Source organism: Lemur catta, chromosome 23, assembly GCF_020740605.2.
Source record: "Lemur catta isolate mLemCat1 chromosome 23, mLemCat1.pri, whole genome shotgun sequence".
NCBI classification, from domain to species: domain Eukaryota; kingdom Metazoa; phylum Chordata; class Mammalia; order Primates; family Lemuridae; genus Lemur; species Lemur catta.
In genome coordinates this window covers 21,198,429-21,216,003 of record NC_059150.1, presented here as the reverse complement: position 1 = coordinate 21,216,003, position 17,575 = coordinate 21,198,429, and the positions used below count along the sequence as shown (strand labels likewise).

The 17,575-nt window shown below is 35.7% G+C and overlaps 1 protein-coding gene across 1 annotated transcript in view; it reads right to left on the bottom strand.

The window, feature by feature from the left end:
• Positions 1 to 17,575, bottom strand: part of HMCN1 (hemicentin 1) — a 404,331-nt gene that overhangs the window by 210,762 nt on the left and 175,994 nt on the right. The window lies entirely within an intron of this gene.

Below are 17,575 nucleotides of genomic sequence, written 5' to 3'. Positions count from 1 at the left end.
TATATTTGGTTTAATCAATCACATGTTTTACATCTATTGCTACACAATAAGAATCAATAGCCAAAGAAGGTACCATCAAAGAAATATTAAATAATTCTCTTAATGTAAATATCCCCACTCAATAAGATAAAAATAAATTCACTTCCACAGTGTTTGAAACAGACAAAGTCCATGAATATTAACAGAAGTAAATGAATTCATTCAATGACATCTGCTTTTTGCACAATGATTACGTGCCAGGCAGTGTGCTGACTTGTAGGGATACACTGATGAACCAGACATGCTGTCTGCTTTCCATTTAATTAGGTCTTTATAATAAATGAAATTGAGAAATTCAGTTAGCCAGTTATATCTGGATGGCATATCTTTACTATAAGCTAGTCTGCCAATTGTGGCTTAGTTTTACTAAGAAAAATTCGCCTGAGGAATCCATACATTTGAAAGAGACACAAAGGGTACTGCTGGAATGCAGCAGCAACACAAGGGAAGGAACCTAATTAGTGCCTGATTGCTAGCAGCTTACAATTGCCCCCCACCTTTTTTTCTTGTTTACATCGTGTTTTTCAAATTATGATCTAGTCTTTGAAGTTAATGTTTGAAGAGTTTTTCCGGCCTGTGGACTTGGTTGATAGCTTCATTATTCCATGGATTCCTCTTGGAGAACACAGGGCTAGAGAAATGTGTGAGGTCAAGGGCAGAGTGGCCATGGCCAGTAAGTTCAACTTGTGACTCCATCTGGAGTCCATCAACTCTGAAATGCTGAAGAACTACACATGCTGTAGGGGGATTGCAAATAATCTTCAGAGAATAAGGGGGGGAAATGAACTGTTCTTTCTTTTTTTATTTCAGAATATTATGGGGGTACAAACGTTTTGGTTACATGAATTGCTTTTGTACAGTTTGAGTCAAAGTTATAAGTGTGTCCATCACCCAGATAGTGTACATTTTACTCCTTAGGTGTGAATTTACCCATCCTCTCCCCCCCACCACCTGCTTGATTTCTGTTGAGTTTTGCTACCATATGTGCATGTCAGTGTTGATCAATTAGTTCCAGTTTAATAGTGAGTACATGTGGTGTTTGTTTTTCCATTCTTGCAATACTTTACTTAGAAGAATGGTCTCCAGTTCCACCCAGGTTGTTACAAAAGGTATTAGTTTACCATTTTTTTTTATGGCTGAGTAGTACTAACTGTTCTTTCTTTTTGGAATTTGTTGAATAACTGCATTTATTCAGTTCACCTTCCTGAAATAAAATGCATCTCATGTCTAGTTCATATTGACATGGGATTTCTGCAAAGATTCAGGCAGCTCTCAGGATTTTTGTCCAAACCTTGGTGCCTTCCAGAATTGGCCTGGCATCTCTCCCAGCAAGAATCCCATTGGTAAGCTCCGTAGTTCAAATATCAAAGTGAAAATAAATGCCAGTTATCCAAACCAGGATGCAGAGAGCTAAGAAGTCACTGAGCAAATAAAGCCTGGATATAGGGTGCTGCTCAGGGTCACGAAACAAGTCTGTGTGCAACACACAGATGGGATGACATCATCCCACAGAAGGTGAGAACATCACCATTCCCTCAGAAAGATTATTCCTGCTGATGATAAGCTATTTAGAAAGAACAAGAACAAACATAGAGAAGTAAAATTGGATTTCCACCAAACAACAGTTGAATAAAGATAGTTAAAATTAATCAGCTTTTACTTAATCAGGTTAAATAATGATGTAGTGTACCTCACTATAATTTTTTCAAACACTAATTTGTGAATTCCTAGGAAAAATTCCTCATTTTAATAAAGTAGTTTTAATGTAGCAAGAACATGGACAATATAGTTCATATGGTTCATACAGTTCAACATCATCAGTGAAGTAACATCACCTGCCCACGAACAAACCAAAACTATATCTCTTGATTTATAATATAAAACCCCATTTTTGATGGAAAAAATAGTTCTAAATTTGGATTTTGAAGTCCAGAGTCCAATTTAGGCTTTGGGGAGAAGTGATTCCTTTTTACTTGAAATTTTCAATCTCATTTCACCACCACCATCATCACCACCATTATCATCACCATCATCACCGTTATCATCACGACCACCACAACCACGAACAATCAATACTATCATCATCAATGACAACTTGCTTTTTATTAGCTGAAGCAATGGAAACATGGCACTCTATCAGGTAGGAAGGCATTAATTCATTTTTTATCTTTTAATTATAACAAAAACAAAAGACATAAGTTGTTTATGTCTCACCAATCACTTAAAATAATTAAACATAGATATACATGATATCAAGAATAAAAAATAAACATTACTTTAAGACTTGGGTGTCTTAATGCACTATTAGCGGTAAGGTAGGCAAAAATGGATTATAAGCGGCCATGAGCACTGCCTACAAAGACTAAGGAAGAAAAAATCTCACCCAACTCTCTTGGAAATTGCCAACATTTACAAACTCAGGAAGCACATTTCCTGTCAGTTGGGTCTGATTTGTTTCATGTAGGCTCTAGTTGGAGATTTCTCAAAAAAAAAAAAGACCTAAGGACTTTTTATTCAAGGTGATTTAATTATCACCAACAAATTAATCAGATAATGCTAATGATTAAATCACCTGAGCAACAATTTACAATATTGTTCACCACTGGTCTCCACTGATATAGTCAGAGTACTTGAGCAAATTTCTGTGTATTTTCATTTTTGTACCCAGCATTTGTTGAGTGTGTTTCAGACCACTTATGCCATCAAAGATCTCACAGAATACTGTATAGAAAAGTATATTAAGTAAAATTAGGGACTAAATCTTTCTTATAGTCAGTTCACTGATTAGGAAGTTTGGCTAAATTTATTGTGCCCATTATGTTCCAGGTATCTAACTCTAGACTCGTCATTTACTTTCCACAATAATCCTATGAAGTGTTATTGCCATTTTACAGATAAACTAAGGCTCAAAATGGTTAAATAACTTGCCCAAAGTCACTCAAAGATGGAGCTGGGATTCAAATGCAGACCTGGCTAGCTCCATGGTGGTCTATTTACACTTTCATGGGGATAATAATAGTAACTGCCTAACAGGGTTATCGTGGCTTAGCTAACTTCATAACATAAAATGCTTAGAACAATGTCTGGCACATAGTAGGCAATATGTAACTTTTACTATTATTAATATTTCATGGCTGGGCATGGTGGCTTCTGCCTGTAATCCTAGCACTCTGGGAGGCCGAGGCGGGTGGATCCTTTGAGCTCAGGAGTTTGAGACCAGCCTGAGCAAGAGCGAGACCCCATCTTTACTAAAAATAGAAAGAAATTAGCTGGACAACTAAAAATATATAGAAAAAATTAGCCGGGCATGGTGGCACATGCCTGTAGTCCCAGCTACTCAGGGAGGCTGAGGCAGTAGGATTACTTGAGTCCGGGAGTTTGAAGTTGCTATGAGCTAAGCTGACACCAGGGCACTCTCGCCCGGGCAACAGAGTGAGACTCTGTCTCAAAAAAAAACAAAAACAACAACAAAAAAAATTTCATTATATAGCAAAGTATGATAATGAATGACAGAATAAAGTAGTATAGTATTGAAAATATATCTATGCATATGTACTATCTAGACATTTACAAATGAAATTTAATCACCATAGTCTTCACATTTGGATAGTCTATTTAGATTACACACCCTATTTTCTATTTTAAATAGTATTTATTATATCTTATTTAATTCCGAAATTTGAGGTGTTTCCAGATAGCTAAAATTTATTAGACATTTCAATAAAAATAGATAAAATTAGTTTTTTCCATGTTTTACTGATGAGAAAAAAACATGCTAATATTTATGTCACTTGGCACTTGTTAAAAAAGAGTTATGATGATATAATGAGCATGTGGTTATAATAATGTTATTTTGATTCTTAGTGAAGTAATTCTGGTCAATAGAGACTGAGTTCATCAACCATGTTGAGAAATAATTACTTTTTTTATTCCAATATTCTCTCTGGTGACAGACTAATTGATGACAAACATCTACCATTTCCTGATACCATGGAAGACAAATTAATACTTCTCATGTTCATACATGGTTAACATTAAGGAGAAAAGAGGCTTTGTGTGGCTCTTTGATTTCCACGTGGCAGCAAGTGATTAGGGAGGAGATGTCAGCTATATACTGAATATGTTCAAATTGAACCAGGATTCCTGTGTTGATCTTCAGCCTTAAAAAGGGAGCAGCTAATGGGATCAAAATTATTTTTGTTGCCAGGATAAATAGGAAATCAGTTTGTTTTAAACAAAACCTTAAGCTCATCATGTATACAAAAATATCCCCTCCCACTTATTCTAACTTTTACTCATAAGCCTGACCAGCACAGACATTTGAAAATTTAGTAGCCACTGTATCACCTTAAAAGTGACAAATTACTTTAGCCTGTTTAGCAAAATTTTGCAGAACTCACTCACATGATATAATTTCTAAATTAGGGTGAACTAATTTAAATAATACTTGTAAAATAACAACTCTATAAATTTTTCATGAGATAATCACCAGATTTTGTTATAAAATATTGTTTTAAATGTAAGCAGTAATACGCTGGCATGTGCTACGATTGCAAAATACTTACATAACGAAATCTAAAATTGCTGATGTGATTCAAGCAACCCATTGAAGTTAATATGTAAACCGATAGATAAGGTGAGTGACCCAAGTCTTCCCTATAATCTGTTATTGTTACTTGGAGGTCAATTCAGTGATTAAGAAATATTCATATATGTCTATTGGGTACAATTATGTTTTTCCCCCTCTATGGAAGGCACTATGGGTTCCAAAGAGGACAGTATGATATCATGAAATACATGTTTTGTCTTTGTGCCATTTCCTGATATACAGCTCCCCAAATCCTTGGAATCTCTGTAGCGGTAACAGTGTCTTTTGTATGCTAATAAGATGATTGGTGGCTGGAGGCCCTAGATAGCTTCAGGATGGGAGCTACTCACCAGAAAGACCAAGACAGGATTAGAGAATTGGGAATTTCAGTATCTCCCCCAACATACACACAAAATCTAGGGAGGGGAGAGGGGCTAATGGTAGAGTTGATCATCAATGGCCAATAATGTAATCAATCATTTCTACATAATGAAGTCTCCATAAACACCCAAAAGAACAGGGTTCGAAGAACTTCTGGATAGCTGAACATATGAAGAATAGCTGAACACATGGAGGAGCCTGAAGGATGGTGTCAGGCTCTTTGTCCCTTTCCGCATACCTTGACCTGTGTATCTCTTCCATCTGGCTGTTCATCTGTGTCTTTTGTAATGTCCTTTATAATAAATGGATAACTGTAAGTAAAGAGCTTTCTCTGAGTTCTAAGAGCCACTCCAGCAAATTGATCAAACCTAAGGTGTGGGTTACAGGAACCCCAACTTATAGCTGGTAAGGCAGAAGCACAGGTCACAGCCTGGACTTGTGGCTGATATCTGAAGTGGGGGACAGTCTTGTGGGACTGAGCCTTCCACTAGTAGGATCTGATGCTAACTCCAGGTACATTGTTTCAGAATGGAATGGAATTGGAGGATGACCCAGGGGGTGCCTGCTGGAAAACTGCTTAGTGCGTGGGGAAAAATTCCCACACATTTGGTGATGGAGAGAAGCATGATGTGTGGAGACGGGAAAAAAATACGTTGCTTTTTCCTATATATTTGATAGGCAGCAAGTATCTCACAGTATATACAATATGATTGGGAAAAAAAACCAACTAAACACATGAAATTGATCATGATTAAGAGCAAAATCATGTGGCAAAAAAAAAATTAGTTCTACAAGATAGCAGAACAAAGAGACCAACAATAATCAGAAATAATTTGGTGGTTTATGAGATGGGCTTCACATTATGGTTACAATTTAGGTAGGGAACACAGAACTAGAATGAGAATGATGCCATTGGGAGGCAGTTGGGATGCCTCTGTGACTCAAGTAATGGGCAAATCATGGAGGGATGGAAAGTAGAGAAGCAGGGGCTAGAGTAGAGCAGTAGGAAAGAGGACTCCATTGAAGGTAGAATGGGCACAGAGAAAACGTTCAGTGGCCATCAAAAATTTAGTGCTGGCAAGTAAAGACAGGACAAGAAGGTACCTATCCACTTCTTTGAGAAATTCAATACTAAGAAAATTCATAACTCATACACAGATACCCCAAGTTATCTCACAGCAGTTTGACATATAAAATTTAGCACCATCAACAATACTTTATGGCACAGAAGAATTAATCTGTAAGCTTCTCTGCCTTTAATTCAGAATTAGAGATAGAGGCTTAATATTAACAGTAAGGTCAAATACTTGGTTACCTATGTTAAGGAAACATGAATAAAGAAAAGATGTATGAATATCATTTTCTTTTAAGATAAACAACATTCATATATCGAAAGGAAACTTCTTTATTTTTTTCTCCCTGCATTGCTTTTTGAGGGTAAAATTGAGAATTAAATATTAAAAGAATTACATAGGAGTCAGTTTGTAGAGGACTGAGGAGTATAAATTTTATTCTAGGGTAATCAGAAAAGCACAAAAAGGTTTTGAGTGAATGGACATATTTAAAGCAATATTTAGGGGAACTTTGCCTGGATGCACTATGGAAGATGGATTAGAGTGGGAAAACAAAACTGGAAGAAAGGATGTCCATTAGAAGAAGATTTTAAATTTAGGCATTTGAGTTGGGTGAGGGTGGTGCCAGTGGAGATGAGGAGGGAGTGATATGAGAGACAGTGAAGAACTGAACCAACCACGTATAGGGAAAGTGGGAGGCACCTAGCCCTAAAAATATCATTACATCTGGGATAATTCCAGTGAACTCTAAATTTTACATTAGTTCATTCACACCGATCCCTATCAGCAATGCCAAGCATCTGGTGATTCAAGCATCAGTCCATAGCAAACATGTTCCATTATGGTCATAGATGTCCATAAATACAAAGGGTCTAGGAAATTCAATTTTAAAAACTGATACACTGCTATATGGGGGCTGGGGGAAAAAGAGCACAGAGAGAGAGAGAGAGAAATAAGGCATGATTCCTGAATAGAGGTCTCATGTGCCCTGACTCCTGGTCTAGTGCTCTTTCATCACCCCAAGAGACAATCAGATTAACAGAATTATCCAGCTAAAGATTTTTATCTCAACAACTCTCAGTATTCAAAAGAAGTGGGGTCATAAGTTTTTAGATGCTTTTATTTTCCCCACAAAAGGATTTGTGGCCAAAAGGAATCTAGTAGATCAACCTATTATCCATTGTTGTTATTTAAAATCATATTAAATTACATTTTGGAATAAAGTAACCCAAGGTTGCCAATTGATCTCTGTGATGGAAGATTCTCAAGCTTCTAAATGTTCCTAGTAATAATTTTATGCAATAAGAAATTGAAAAAACTGATGAGAAGAGAGATATTCAATTAGTATTTAGTGTTGTTTTTTTCTTACTTAAGTTCTCATAATAAAATCTAAGTAAATAATTTAGAGATAGTTAAAGTTTACATTCAACCAAATCAAATAATGGATTTATATTTCTGAAAACATAAAAAGAACTGTTATGATGGTCCCAAATATGTTTTTCATTATGGGTAATATATTTCCAGAAATTGTTAAATGATCTAACACCAAGTAATGCTACATGACAATCTGAAAGATAATTAGAATTTAATTTCTGAAATTAATTTCTATTGAATTGTAAAGCCTGTAAAATGTATTTTGCAGGATCTCTGAGCCTTTTTCTAAATATCTATATTTCCTGTAAAAAAAAAAAACTAACTTCAAAAAGTTACATAATGACTATCATTGAGTGTGCTGAGAATTATAATTAGTAGCTATATCGCATCCTAACACATTATGTACCTACTAATTTAGGTCATTCAGTTTATTTAAAACATATCGACATTGTTCTCAAATGTATCACTTCAATTTCTGATTAGGGAGGTAAATCAGCTAGTTCTGTTGCTAACTTTTCCACATGACACTCCAACAATGAGAAATACGAAATCTAACTAAGAACTATCTATAAGGGACAAACGCACTTGTTCACTTAACTTTTCCTTAATTTTCAACTAGTATAAATGGCAACTTAATATATTTTAACATTTTAAAGTTTTCACATGCAAACTAATGAGTCTCTTGTAAGTGGCCAGGGATTCCTTCCAAAGAGAAAATGATGAAAACTAAAAACAAACCAATCAACCAAACAAACCAAAACAAACAACAACAACAAAAAAAACCCAGATATCAAATGCTTGGGATGGAGGCAAGGGCCACTAAAATTCCAAAGATACAGGCTCAAATGTAACATTTCCAAATGATATCTCATCAATGGGAATATGAAAAACTGGTTACAACCTCTCCAAAATGGTAGAGTTATTCCTGAATGACAACAATTCCAGTGAATTACGATCATGGTTTGTCATGGTTTGTCAAGCTGAAATAAGTTTCCTAAAACTTCTGCTCTTGCTATTTCTTCTGCTTTTCTTCTCTCTCCAGAAGACTAGAGCCGTACTGTCCAATATGGTAGCAACATGTCTTTTTAAATTCAAATTTAAATTATCTAAAATTAAACCAAATTTCAAAACAAGTTCCTTAGGTGTACTAGCCACATTTCAAGTGCTCAATTGTCACGTGTAGTTAGTAGCTACCACGTGGGACAGTGCAGAAATTGAACATTTGTATCACTGCAGGAAGTCCTATTGGATTATCCCTAAACTAAAAGTCTATTAAATCTGAGGGAAGGTTGCTAATTCATGGACTTACCAGTAGGTGGTGCATTGGCAACAAAAGGCACAGGCAAGGAGCTATGCAAACACCATCTTGGCAGTTATATGCTGGATTTGGCAAAAAATTCCACACCCAGACACCGATGTAGTTATAAAATTCAGGTAATAAGAGAAGGGCAATAGTTTCATAACTATGCTATGATAAACCAAGGCTAGATTCCATTTTAATGAAAAAATCTTAATGGTAAATACGCATCAAGGTTTCTTTTTGTAAAAATCTGCAGTTTATATTTTCCCCACTATAAGTTATAAAGATGTTTATGTAGCAAATGTTTTCTGCCTTGACATCCATTTTATGTAGTTCCTAGTATAAAACTATTTATTTGTTAAAATTGTTTTCATTTAATGATATTTTTTCTTTAACAAAAAAAAAAAAACATGAACGCAGGAGTTTCTTTGGGTGATTAGCCAAAACATGTTAAGACAAAAAATATGATTAATAAGAAGGATGGAATTTTAAGAAGTTTTATTTTTTCCCATTTATAAAATCTTCAACTAAATAATGACTAGCACTGATTGTCACCTAGCCTTTTCTTCATTTGCTCCACTCTATAACAATTTCCCCAAATACAGAATTTCCAAATAAGAGAGAAAGACCAATGTTTAGACTTAAATTCCCATTTGGCTTAGAAAAAAGTAGTAAATCACAATTATCATTATTACTTTATGGCATATCAGAAGGAAACTACTGAAGTTCTACACATATATATGTGTATCTCCTAATCCAGACTCAATTATGGCAACATCTTTTGACCATCAAAAGTACTTAAAGAAAGGGAAATTTTTACATAAATATGTAAGAGTCATAGAATAAAAAATCATATGAAAGTGGATCTACAGAGCACTTCCTGAAGGAAAGACTTAAAAATCTGGCCATTAACTTATGTTGCTAGACAAATTTACTTGCTAGCTTAGTTATCTTATCAGGGAAGCAACCACAATCTGGGTGGAAGAACACTTGCCTTGGGAGTCTAGTCGGAGGTTCACAACCTCCCATCCTTCCACCTGTCACTCCCACACTTTCCTCCCCCAACTCGTCATGGCCACAACTTTGAACCTTCCTTTTATTCCGGTCTATCATACCATGTCTTCAACCTTTCCTTCCTTCTTTATCCAGCCTAAATCCACAGGGCATCACGGTGACCGCTATTTTTCCCAGTTACTTTGTCTTTTTGCTGAACTAGTCCCACAAAACCACAAACCTAAATGACCCCCCTCCCCAATTGTACAAGAAGACTACAGGGAAAAGAAAATCATGTCAGCGTAGAGATGGGTCTGTCTATTCTGTTGGGCCCTCCCCTCTCAGCAAGTCCATATTTCTGTGTTCTCGTTCTTTCATGGCTTTGCACATGCAGTTTTCTCTGTCTGGAAACGCTTTCCTGACTTCTACCTGGCAGAAGCTGACTCACCTGATACCTCAGGCATCATCTCCTCTGTGAAGTCCTTTTCAGTCTTTCTCATCACTCTGAGACAGAATTAAAGGCTCCAGTAGCACCCTGGTGTAGTTCTTATCTCAATGTGTTGTAAATATTACTTGCTTTATTTCCTTTACTATATGGTGGGCTTTTAGAGGAGAAGGATACTGTTTTCCTCTCGTTTACATCCTCAGCAAGGAGCATGATGTCTGAGAGTTAATTGTTTGGTGAACAAATGAATGAATGTATAAACAAATGAGACAATAGCTCTAACCCTTTTTAGCAAGAGTTCTTCATCAAGGCACTTCATGTGTGTCATTATTTGCTTCGTTATTATGGAAAAAACTACTCCTACTACATAGTATAATTGAGGTATCTTGCAGCAGAGCATAAATGGAGATCCCATCACCATAATCAGTATCTACTATTTTTCCACTCTCATTAACCAAAAGCTCCTAATATATCACCTTTCTTCAGATGTAGTGAATAAATATTCCTACTTGGCAGTGGTAGCTCTAATTCAATATCACACGCTTTTCATCACATATAAAAATAACAAGTTATTTGTTGTTTCCTATATTACAAATATATAATCTTTAGAAACAGAATTTATTTTTTAGTTAGACAATTAATTTATAAAATAACTGAAGAAACATTAATCAATGTTTAGGGGAAATTTGAATCAAATATTTTTTAGTACATATTATGACATTAATATCTTTCATACTTGTAAAAGTTCCTGTGTTTAAACGCTCTGCTTCTCTTTCAGTCTTTCCCACAGACGTGCACTGTATGCACTACTGTGTACTAAGTATTATGTCAGGCATTGGAGACATAAAACTGAATAAAATTGGGACCTGCCTTAATGGAGCTTACAACATAGTCACCTTACACTTTCTCTGTGTGCTTGTTTGGGCAGCATATTTGCAGCACTCCATCCTCTAGAACACTCCTTAGCAGCTACTCTACCATAATTGAAGTCAAAGGATTCACTAAACTGTGGCTATTTACCTGGCCCACTCTGTAAGGCATCACAGAAGGAAGGAGTAAGAGGCAGACAATTAAAATCAAGCAGTCATTTCTCCAAATAAGCATTGGGCACAATGTTGTGAATTCCAGTTTCTCTATCCACAAGATAGGAACCTGCAGCCACTTTGTATAATACCTTTACTATTTTAAAAATAATTTCAGCACTCTCACTTTTCTGTCCATACTCAAGAATCCTTCATTTATTTTCTCTTTCTTCACTCCCCTCTACCTTCCTGTTCTCTAGACATATTAATAGCAATATATAGGCATTTCTGTATACAATGCAGAATGATATGGAAAGACCTGCTTCAGATACGGACTCTGCCACGTGCTGGCTTTGTAATTGGGCAACTCACTAACTCTTCAGAGTCTCCACTTCCTTAGGGCAAAATACAGATCAAATAATATGATCTTATGATATAATAAGAAACATAAATATTTATTCAATTCAATTCTAACACTACCTGGAGATAGCATCAGATCCCACATGTTAAGGGCTCAGTCCCACAAGACTGTCCTCCACTTCAGATACCAATCACAAGCCTAAGTTGTCGCCTATACTTCTGACCAACCAGCTATAAATCGGGAGTCCCCACGACCCCCTCCTCAGCTTCAATCAATTTGTTCGAGTGGCTCACAGAGCTCAGGGAAACACTCTACTTACGTGCCCAATTCCATGGGGACAGGTGCTGCTGCACTCAGGACCCTTCCAGACCTCACTGTATGTATCTCCTCACCTGGCTGTTCATCTGTATCCTTTATTAACAAACTGGTAAACATCCAGAGTCAGAAGTGGTGTGTAAGTAGAGGGAAAAAACGATTTTTCCTCCCTCTTATAGTACCCTTTATAATAAACCAATAATAGTAAATAAAATGCCTTCTTGCGCTCTGGGAGCCATGCGAGCAAATTATTGAACCTGAGGAAGTGGTCCTGGGGACCCCTGATTGATTTATAGCCAGTAGTCAGGAGCACAGGAAGCCCAGGACTTGCAAGCAGCCTGTGAGGTGGGTGCAGTCTTGCGGGACTGAGCCCTTACCCTGTGTGGTCTAACGCTACCTGAGATACTGTCAGAATCGAACTCAGTTATTGCACACTCAGTTGGTATCCAGAAAGTTGGAGATTTGGTTGTTGGTGTGGAAAAAACCTACATAACTGATGTTACAAGTGTTGTAAATAGAAACAGAACATAGTAAATAATAACAGTTTGTGAAAATTAGGTAACATAAAGTATGTTATAACCTCCCAACATTTTTTAAATGTTAGTAGCTTTCTTTGAATAATCTAGTGGGTTGATATCTTTGCTGATTGCTCATTTGTTTTCTCTTCCCTGCAGTCACTGCATTGTTGAAAGGAGAAGCATGATTTTCCCGGCTACTACTCTCTAGCATTTAACCTTTCCAGCATCTGCTCATCCTTCCTTGTAGCTCACTTAAAGCCATCGGGCTTGGCTTAATACTCATTTTCACATGGTCCGTTCTTGCTGAAAATTAATGTTCATGGTGTACAGCTTCTTTATAACAATTTTCTTATATACTTGAATTATTTATTAAGCCATCCACATCCTTTTCTTTTCCTTTTACAATCTAAATAAGTCTAATTCTTTAACCTTTCCTTATAAGTTCTATTTAAAGACACTTCAGTATTTCTCTTTTCTAAGTTTTAGAGAGATATTCTTTCCATCTATAATTAAAGTGCTCTAACATCTTTATAACACATAGTGCCTTGGATGAAAAGGCAAAATAAATTGAAACATATGACATTCACTTATACATTTTATTGCATGGAATTGAAATGATTTATAACAGAAACTTGCTCCTAACCATGGAGACAGTAGACTACATTTGGCAGATAAATTATGTGAATATTAAACTTTTCCTACAAGAAAATCTAATTTAGTTATCAACTGAAATTCTGCATTTATTCCTTTTTGTGGACATCACTTTGGTTTGGAAAGAATTTAAAGCAACTTACTCTGTGATTTAGTCCTACAAAATTCCAGATCCTTAAGCTTTCAGATACGAATTTTTGTACTGTCAAATGTTCTAACTTGATACTTTAAATTTAATTGCTTTATGACACTTTTTAATTTACAAAGAACTCCCTATGGTGTATACTTGTTAAGTACCCGAGAGATTTTTTAAATATGTAGAATAACTTCTGAAATTTTACAGATATGAAATAAACCTCTCAAGTAAGTGGAACAGTTACAAGTATTCCTGTCTGAAGACCAAGCTAGGTCATCGTCTCAACTCTAAGAGTCTTCAGGTAAATTCCATGTACTTACCATTTTTTAAATGAATCTTCTCAAAAGTAAACTTTTATGCTGATGGGGTTTTACTAATTAAAGTAAATTCTGCCCCCATCATAAGTAATTCGGGCATGTGCTACAATACTCTTTGAAGGTAGGGGGTATATTTGAACAAAGGTGGAAGAAAACAGCCAAAGCATAAGAATGTCTATTTTTCTCTACAGATGAAAACAGCAACTCCGAGGGGCTAGCTCATTAGCAACCAGAATTAAAAGTGATATCCTGAACAAACAAGAGAGGTCCACTCCAAAAGTGAAGCAGTTCACAGATTACAGAGAAAACTTTGCCATGGGGGTATTTTGTTTTTTTTTAAAATGAGTGAACTGCAAAATGACAAAGAAAACCAAAGTCAGAGTATGTAATACATGAAAGCTAAAGTTAGTAAGAGATGCCACCATGGACATATGGTGTATGATCTTATTTTATGTTTCTATCAAGTGGTAGTTTCTCTTATGGATAACATAACATATTTAAATAATTTTTTAATTATTTAAAAAGGCAATAATTTTATGGCATGAGCTGACACAATTTCTCAGTTATCTCTACCTGAAAAGAACTTCTACCACCCAGCATGCAGCAATAAAATTGATACCTAACTGAACTAGAGTTGCCTACAAAAAAACCTTAGGAAAAATTATCTTCTCCAAGACAAACTTTTTAGAACTACGTTTTTTTATATTTAAGGAGATAAATCACTAAATCATTACTTCATACTCTGTGCTTTCATTTACATAAATCAGATAAGAGATATTTCTTCTGATAAATTAAGGTTTGACCTAAAAACTGTTTTTATCTTAAGTCCTGTTGCTTTTCTTTTTCAGAGGCATTATTTGTTAGTGTATATTCTTAGTTATTTCTTATTTTTAAACTATCTTTCATTTTCTTAATTATTTTAAATATAAACTTAAGAAAGCACATTCACCACGTTTAGAAAACAAAGAAAATACACGATCTATACATAATTCAATCCTCCAATAAAATTAAGGTGAGCACTTGAAAACAATTAAATCCTATCTATCCAAAGTTTTCAAATAATCCATTCCTATTAAGTAATTTTTTTCAAGTACAAAAAAGCATAAGTAAAAAAATTGCTTCTATTTGTTTGTTTGGATTGCTGGACTTCTGAGTCTTGTGGTAAACATTGCTTGAGGGAATCCCTTTCCTGAGGAATTTCCTGAGTCTAATTATTACCTTTATCCTTATGGTGAGGAATTCTTATAATGAAATAAGCATATCAACTCATTGGCATTCTCACATGCTCATTAGTGTGGCTGATTCTAATAGCCCTAATTTCTGAGGTCAGCTTTGCCTCCCAAAACACAAGCACCACATGTACTCACCATCAAATTGGTATTAACTGATCAACACTTATATATACATATAGTAGGAACATTCATCGGGTGTTGGGCAGGTGGGAGCGGGGAGGAGGGGATGGGTATATTCACACCTAAGAGGTGCAGTGTGCACCATCTGGGGGATGGACACTTGAAGCTCTGACTCAGGTGGGGCAAAGGCAATACATGTAACCTAAACATTTGTACCCCCGTAATATGCTGAAATAAAAATAAATAAATAAAAATTTTAAAAAATAATGGCCAGTGAGGAAAATTCACCACTCCTTTATACTACAGCCTCTCCAATTTTCATTTCTTTCCTTTTTCTTTTTTTTTAAATTTATTTCAGGCAGTTAATTTGAATTTTAAATCAATAATTTTAAGAAAGCTATGTGTTCGGTATTCTTTCTGAACCCTTGAACATTCGAGAACATCCTTTCAATGGCTTTTCATGGGAAACACAATTTAACTGGATCTTAAATTCTTGGATTCCAATCTTTTCTTTCAAAATTACATGTATCTTTGCCATTATTGTGCCAGGTGGCGGTTCTCAATTGCAAACAACAGAAACCAGGGCTGGATAATTTAAGCAGAAAAAGAATTCCCTGGAAGCATATTTTTTGAAGTACAGAATCTAAATGAGACTGGATATCAGGTAGAAACCAAGAGAGTTTAGGCAGCTGAGAACACGGCCAACATCAGTCTGTTAAAATGATGGGGAAAGGCCACTGGAACATTTGTTTCTGATGCTTCTGGACTCTAAATTCCATGATGCTGCCAAAATCGTAGTCTTTTAAGTCTTTTAAGTGTCTGTGGTCTTGGCAAGAGTCAAAGTCCCACTGGGAGTATATGAGTGGCTGGCTCTAGGTCATGAGACCTGCTGGGGATAAGGAAAGGAAATTATCTGATCTCACTTGTTTTCTGCTTCCCACCAAGATAATAAATAATTCCTTTCCAAATTGGGGAAAATGTTCAGACCCTAAAAGCCAAAACATGACAAATATCCACTGCAGTTATCTTCTAGCTTTTAGCATATCTGAAAAGTCTGACACCAGTCTGATTTTATCTCTCTGTTTACAATCATCAGTTTAGTCTATATACTTGGTGGGGGGGATTCATACTAGTAATTTCAAATTTGAGCCATGATGTGTCTATGTGAAGTTCTCCCTTCGTTTACCTTGCTGGAGCTGCTTACTCAAGACAATTTTTTCCCTCCCTAAGACAGTTTTCTTCCATTATATCTTTAACTATTTCTTTAGTTTCAGTTGTCTCGTTTCCTAAAAACCTAGAAATTTTGTGCTGAAGTTCCATTCTCTGTTTTTAATTTCTACTTTTTAAAAAGTCATATTATTTAACTTTTAGTTCTTTTCCTCAGGATTCTGAAAGACTTTTTAATGCACTTCTTTATGCACCATATCCCTGATTTTATTTTCGTGTAGCATCAGTTCTGCTCTTTAGTGACTCTCCTACAGATTTACACTACAATATTGCATTTTAAAAATCAAATCCTTTCTTATTTATTCCATCACACTTATTATTGTCCTTTCATCTTAGCCAGTTCTTGCCTTATTCTGTGCTTGAATGTGTCCCCCAGAATTTATGCATTGGAAACTTAATCCTCAATGTGACAGTGTTGGGAGGTGGGGTTAATGGGAGATGCTCCACCCTCATGACTACATTAATGCCATTATAAAAGGGATCACAGGAGTGGATTTTTTCTCTTGCTCTCTTTGCCTTTCTGACTTCCACCACATGATGATGCAGCAAGAAGGCCCTAGTCACATACCAGAGTCTTAATCTTGGACTTCCCAGCCTCCAGAATTATGAGTCAATAAATTTCTGCTCATATAAGTTACTCAGTCTCAGGTATTCTGTTATAGCAGCACAAATCAGATGAAGACATCTTATAAATATAAATTCCAATTTAAAAGAGGCTAAGTCTTTTTGAAAGACATTAGTGATACCAAATATTTTTTTCCCCAGTCTCTAAAATAAACTACTTTCCAAGTATCTATTTATTTCTTCTAAGTCTTCCCTGTGCCTCTTGTTCGTTCCTCAGTATTTTTTTCTCACAGTGTATAGTTTATTTTTTTTCCTTTTTTATTTACTTGGATAGTTTTCTGTTTATTCATCCTCAAAACAGGTGACATCTATCCAAACTTAGTGCCTTTCAACAAAGTGTTTGGATGAACCTGGCTTCATTCTCGGCTCTCCATCTCTTCTAGTTGAACCCCCTTTTTAGCTCTGCAGCTGAGTAAGAGTCTGATGTACATGGCTCCTCGCCCAATTCTCATCTATGGAGCTTTTGCACCTGAGATGTGATGCTCCCCTCTGCTACCATCTGTTTCTAAAATTCTTGACACTCCTATCAATGTTTCTCTTGCTTCCAAATATTTTTATTGGTGAGAAATATATATCTCAGGTTACAATTTTCTACCTGGGACCAAGTTACCTGCTATTTTCCTAACTAGATAGCTAGAGCTATTAATGGTCATGAGGAAGCAGCATCCTGGATTCCTCAAAGAATAACATTTTCTTTTTGGAGTAAACTGTGAAACAGAGGGACAAAGATACTTCCTGCCTCCTTTCACATGAACAGAGATAAAAAGTATCACTGTTAAGATTTTCATTCTATTGATCCTAAAATATGAATAAATATTCTATATACATATTTAGGTAAATAAAAATCTTTATACATTTT